This window comes from Pyxicephalus adspersus, chromosome 6 (genome assembly GCF_032062135.1).
Source record: "Pyxicephalus adspersus chromosome 6, UCB_Pads_2.0, whole genome shotgun sequence".
In the NCBI taxonomy this organism is placed as follows: Eukaryota; Metazoa; Chordata; class Amphibia; order Anura; family Pyxicephalidae; genus Pyxicephalus; species Pyxicephalus adspersus.
The window spans coordinates 7196343-7202597 of NC_092863.1; the positions used below are offsets into that span (position 1 = coordinate 7196343).

The window sequence follows — 6255 nt, forward strand, 5'->3', positions numbered from 1 at the left end:
TTCCCCCCAAACACTTTCTCTACCTCCCTTAACTATTTACCACAAAGTTCGCTCAAAGTATTATTATTGTTTGTGAACATATTGGTTCCTTTTATACATGTATGGAGAGAAGGCAATGTTCAGATTGGCAGTGAAGTTATTTTGTAGTTACCACTTCCTCATGCCAGTGATTCACTGCCTTGGGTGAGGCACTAGAAGTAACTTCTACCTGTAACAGTCCTATAGAGTATGAATGAGGAATCCCATCAACTCTGCAGACTCTGGTTATTTATGCTGTAGTGACCGGAGTTGATTGGGATCACTTCACCTAAGACAGGTCTGAACTTAGCCTGAGAGTTAGGAGAACCCTTTACATTTTCCTAGAGGTCACAAATAAAATCAGGGCATGTCTGCAAAGCACTGAGCACTAATTACGCTTGTGTGGACTAATTACACTTGTATTGTTTCCTTCACTCTCTCTTGTTGTATACTTTGTTATATGTACTTACAGTGGGGACTATATGTGACTGTGGTGACCCTTACTGTGTGGTCTGGGGCCACCGTTGTCACCATCAGATCGCTGGTGCAGAGCAATGCCATGCATGGAGTGCAGGAAGTGACGTTGCAGAAGATTAGCAGCACCGAAATGTAACAAAGAATAAAAAAGCATGGATAAGTAAGTATACCTTATTGGGGGTGGGCTATTAAGAGACACTGGCTCCTTTTACCACTCAATAGCAACAGTGTCTCTTTAAAAGTATCATTTGTCAGGTTCTCTTTAAAATGGACTCAACATCTACCATTTGTCTGGATCTTCTAAATGGGAGAAGTTCACTTCCTGGTATGTGAGTGTGCCTAGCCACTCCTGTATCTACGGCCTCATAATTTTTTGCCAGCAGTGCTAGATCCAAGTCAGTGCTGCTTCTGCCTTTTAGTCTTGGTAAGATGTGGACTGAGATTTGGTGATACTTTCTGTTATGCATGCTGGAGGCTCCAATATGAGGAAGCAAAGCCCTGCCTCTACCAAGATGGCCACCTCCATACAGACAGTGCAGAACAAGGCATGGCAGGTCTATAATAGGGATGAAGATCAGCTAAAGAAAGGCCAAAAGGACTAAGTCAATAAAAGGCCAAAAGGTCAATAGTTGTTGCTTTCTGCCTGAATTTTTAAGCACAGCTTCAAGACTGCAGTTCTTCTTTAAAGCATAGCTCCCAAAAAAATGGTGTTGTATTGGTGCTACCACACAATGCAAGGATTAAATGCTAATTTTGGTCTAAGGGTAACATAAGAAGCCCTTTAACTTACCTTATTTTCTTGCACCCGCAGGCACCACCTCTATGCGGTCACAGATAATGTGGTCACAAGAATGCCCACTACAATACCCACCAACAACCCGAAGTGCTCGGATGGAAGAGGGAGTAACAGGTAAGGTACATACTTCTTATGTTCCCTATAGACCCGGCATTTAAACCTTGCAATAGAGGGGCAGCACTAAAAAGACTTTTTTTTTGTCTCTCTTGGACCCTAGTATTAAGTTTATTTCAGGAATGATTTAAAAGCCATGTGCTTTTCTAGACCTCCTGTAGGTGGAAGCACCCCCTGGCAGTAGATCCGACCGGATGCGGGAATGATGCCAGATGGCAGTAGACAGAGATAAAGAATGCATTGCCTGATCTCGGTTTCATTCACACTCCCTATAGACAGAGCTAAACTGCTGCCTCTGAACCTTTTGACCTCTGGGTCAGTGATCAAGCAGGGGCTTTTCTATCCTCTTTTGCCCTGTTGACACTCCTCTGTGAGAACTGACACTGACAAAGACATCAAGGGCCACAGTGGAGGGCTGGGACCAATCTCTCACAGTAACTAGGAAATGCTCCGATCTCTTTGTGAACAGAGCATGCAAAAATTATCGAGCGCAATGAGCAAAGCAGATTGACAAACTACTGCAACCTGCAATGACCAATCAGATCTTTTCTGACTGCAGATCAGTCAAGGTGGAAATCACATTTGTGGTTTTGGGTTACTACACTTCAGTGTTGCTAAATGGTTGCTAGAATCACAGGGTTAAAATAAAGTGGGAAAAGACCTGAAAAAAAAAACTAATGCAGCCACCACATCTAAGGACTGGTAAGCTGCAATATATTACATTTTGGTTCCTGGGTTTGGATGCTGGTTTAACACTGTCAAAATATTTTATAATAATCACTAGAAATCCATTCTACCAGCACTTTATTCTGCAGTCTGGCTGCTATGGCTTACTGTGCCATGTCATTTTGCTCTTTGCGCACCTTAATATGCCCGCTTGTCTCTAATCCGCTGTTAGGTTTCTGGTTTCCCCCGACCAAGCTGACATTGAAATTCTCAGCACAAAGAAAACACATTTGCGTTTCATAACATCTCGCGGAGATGACAAGTCTCATAAAATCTATTAATGCATTTAATGAAGTCCCGACTCCGCGAGGCACACATGAATGAATGCCGAATGGGAATGAAAATGTTTTTGTAAGTGATATGACATATTCCGTTGTGTCTCTGTAACCTGTGAACCATCTGACAACCGGGCCTTTTCTTTGCACAGGGTATCACTCAATGTTCATTTTGTTAGCTTTATTAGTAGGAACTCCAGCTAAAAATAAAATGTAATTTAATGGTAATATCAAGCAAACTGCTAAATTCAGACTTTTATGTTATATTTATGAAAAGCTGTACCTGCTAAAAAAAAACTACTTTTTGCATTATAGTTTGGTCACAGCTCACCCCCAAACAGCTGAATTCAAAGACGAACCTGTGCAGAAGCAGTAGCCTCCCTGTGGAGGTCCAACACACCCCCTGGTAAGTCAAATCTATAGCACTGCACCATTTAAACAGTGGAGAGTGCCAAACGTAAAATAAATCTGGCACATCTACCAAAAAGTCTAGAATAGGGTTCCCATATCCAAAGTAATCCATGTACAAAGAACAAGTGTGTGACATACAAAGGTTAATATTAATTGATACACCTCAAAACTGCAAAGCTAGCACATCATTGTCCTGTCTAGTGACATCACCAGCTGCTTAAACAATAATAGCACTGAGAGGGTTTTATAAGTTAAGCTGCCAACACATTTCACAGACAGCATCTGCTTCTTCAGGAAACAATATTCAATAGAATGTATACATACAGTATATTTATAGGAGATCTATGTAAATAAAGAATAATATATAAATTATATATCCAATCCAAAAGTCTAGCTCCCATCTCGGCAGTATCAAACCCCTGCAGATAGTCCACTGCTTCTTCTCTGTAGCACAATACTTTTCTAGTGGATTTCTAAAAAATAATAAGCAGTGAGACATTGAACATTCTTTGTTTGGATGCACCTGGAACTAAAAAGGTCTTTTCTACAAAGTCATTCTACAACTAAGACTACAAAGCCAGATGGCTATTGCAGGCAGAGCAGCAGTCTAGAACCATAGACTATGGATGACGTTGGCCATGAAAGTAAGACAACAGGTTAGAATCATGGGCACACAGGGAGGGCAGCAGTCTAGAACCATAGACTTCTGATAATAATGACCACACAGCAGGGCCGCAGTCTAGAACCATGGGCTACTGATGTTGTTGTGTGCACAATAATATGACCACAGAGTTAGGAGACACTTGGGTAGCTCTGCAGCAATTCAGTACTTTTGTTAACCTTTCAAGATAAAAAAAGTTGTACAAAGTTTTTATTACTTTAAAGCCTGTGCACCTTAGCTCCTCAAATTACAAAAATCATTCTGTTTACTAGTTCTTTCAGTAGGTAAAGCCCCCCCGTAGTAGTGACAGAGTGTAGACGGTGGAAGGATAATATAGATGATTCCTTTCTTTCTCACATCTTCCTTGCTGGGATCTGCCAGTCTTGGCTCAGTTAATTAGAGTGACTACGATTCAGATTATCTCCACGCCATATGTCCCTTACTGTGGCAGAACACACTATAGAACTTCTGTCTTTATCACCAAGGTGCTTATTAATCCCTCTTGTCCATCTCCATGTGTGAACAGCAATGAATAATGGCTTATACCCCATCCAGGGACCAAAACTTTAACAGATGAACACTGGAGGTGACACCATGCAAACTTGTAAGAAACGGTTGGATGACATTTCCAAGATGTATAATAGTATAGTAACTGATAGCTAACAACCATTGTATCAAAATATCCCTTAAAGGAAACTTTATGATATTTTTTTGTAAGTACCCAGAGAGAGGGCTGTGCACAAACCAGGGGACTCTCACATTTATAGCTATTTAGAAGCAGAATTAAGAATAAAGTCTTGTAGCTGGTTGGCTCTGACCCCTAACTAGTGTAATATGTTTGATTGGACAATATCTTAACATACCTGCAACATCAAAGTGGCTGTTCCTTTCGGATTTTTTTTTATCTGTAAGAACACAGAACATTGTTGGAAAGGTGTGAGATTTGGTTTTCAAGTCCTGCATCGATGTGTATTGGGACAGAAAAATGACAGCAGACACGGGAGACTAGATTCAATTAAGAGACAACATTATCCTAAGAGTCACAGCTCTGCAGTGTACAGAGTATCAATATGATCCAGCTACCTGCTCTATTGTAACTGGCGCAGTAGTTTCTGCTCATGAAGCATGTTTCTGCTAATCCTCTGTGGCTATTATCGTCCCTGCTTCACTGGCCTTTCTGCTGCCTCTGACAAGCAGAAGCCAAGAGGGGCTGTTAATAATTAGTAAATAGCTGGGTAATCCTGCGGAAAGTCAAATACTTGAGTTTATCACTCAAAATCATAATGAAGCTGAAAATACTCTCTCGCTTTTATATTCTGCAGCTTTAATGTGACCTATGAACATGTGAGGTCTTAGAACAATGATACACTGACATTTGGGGTTCCAGAACAATGACGCAATGAGGCTTGTGGGTTCATGTAACAGTGACTTCCTGACACCGGAGGTTCCCTGAGCAATGACACACTCAAATTTGTGGTTCCAGAATAATGACAAATTGGATGTTCCGAACAGAGATACATTGACAGAGTGGGTTCCCGGAATGATAACACAATGACACTGAGGTCCTAAACAAAGGATACTGACATATAGGGATCCCAAAATAATGACATATTGACACTTGGAAGTGTCAGGTCACTAAAATCATAGGATAGTCCAACAATAGCGACATACTAACATTTTAAGGTCCCAGAACAATTACACACTCACGAGGGTTTAAGACATATTGTTACTTGGGGGTCCCAGAATAATGGCATACTGACACTAAGGAGTACCGAACATATATATACTAACACCTGGGGGTTCAAGATCACACTGACACTTGAAGTCCAGAATACTAATGCACTAACTCTTGGGGTCCCAGAAAAATGACACACTGACACTAAGGGGACCAGAACAAATACACACTAACACTTGGGGGTTAAGAACAATGACACTCTGACACTTAAAGAGGAAGTAAACTCAAAAGTGCCTAAAACAAAAAAAATACACATACCTTCAATCTTGCACAGCAGTCGATCGGTCTGGAGGTATCTTCCATTGTGTCCCGCGTTGTCCCGGTATCCGTCTCCGGGCGGCGCCATCTTCACCTCTTCTTCCTGGTTCTTCTTCCTACGTCACCCGACACAGGCGCAAGATCGAGTGACATAGTTTGGAAATACCTTGCTGATCCCACTTCGCATGCGTGGGATCAGCAAATTTTTCACTTTGCGCTTCCATACATTCTCAACCGATTACGTGAGAATTAGGGAGCGGTGTTGCAATCTTTTTCGTAAAAAAAAAAAAAGTAGTGTTACACTTAAAAAACCTAAACAAACTTTTTTTTACCCTTTGGGTACCCTTTAATGTCTACCTTTTTATGTAAAGTGAAATTTCTGAGTTTAGGTACGCTTTAAGGGCCCAGAATATTGACTCACTGACACTAAGGGGTCTAGAACATTTTCACAACAACACATGGGGTTCAAGAACAATGGCATGCTGACACCTGAAGTCCCAGAATAATGACAAACTGAAACTTGAGGTCATAAAATTATGGCCAAGTGACTTTTGGGGTCCCAGAATAATGACTTGTTGATACTAAGGAGTACTGAACAATTACACACTGACACTTGGAGGTTCAAGATCAGGCTGTACACTCACACCTAAGGTGCCAGAATAATGGCACACTGACCCTTAGGGCCCAGGATAATGACACACTGACCCTTAGGGCCCAGGATAATGACACACTGACTCTTGCGGATCCCAGAATAATGACACACTGACTCTTGGGGTCCCAGAAT

At 41.4% G+C, this 6255-nt stretch overlaps 1 long non-coding RNA gene across 1 annotated transcript in view; it reads left to right on the plus strand.

Annotated features, from left to right (window-relative positions):
• Nucleotides 1–1264: 1264 nt before the first annotated feature.
• LOC140332530 (uncharacterized) overlaps nucleotides 1265–6255 on the plus strand; it is an 11084-nt gene continuing 6093 nt past the window's right edge. Inside the window, exons 1-2 of the long non-coding RNA XR_011921155.1 lie at nucleotides 1265–1405; nucleotides 2722–2812. This is a non-coding gene — a long non-coding RNA (uncharacterized lncRNA). The remainder of the gene's footprint in view (nucleotides 1406–2721; nucleotides 2813–6255) is intronic.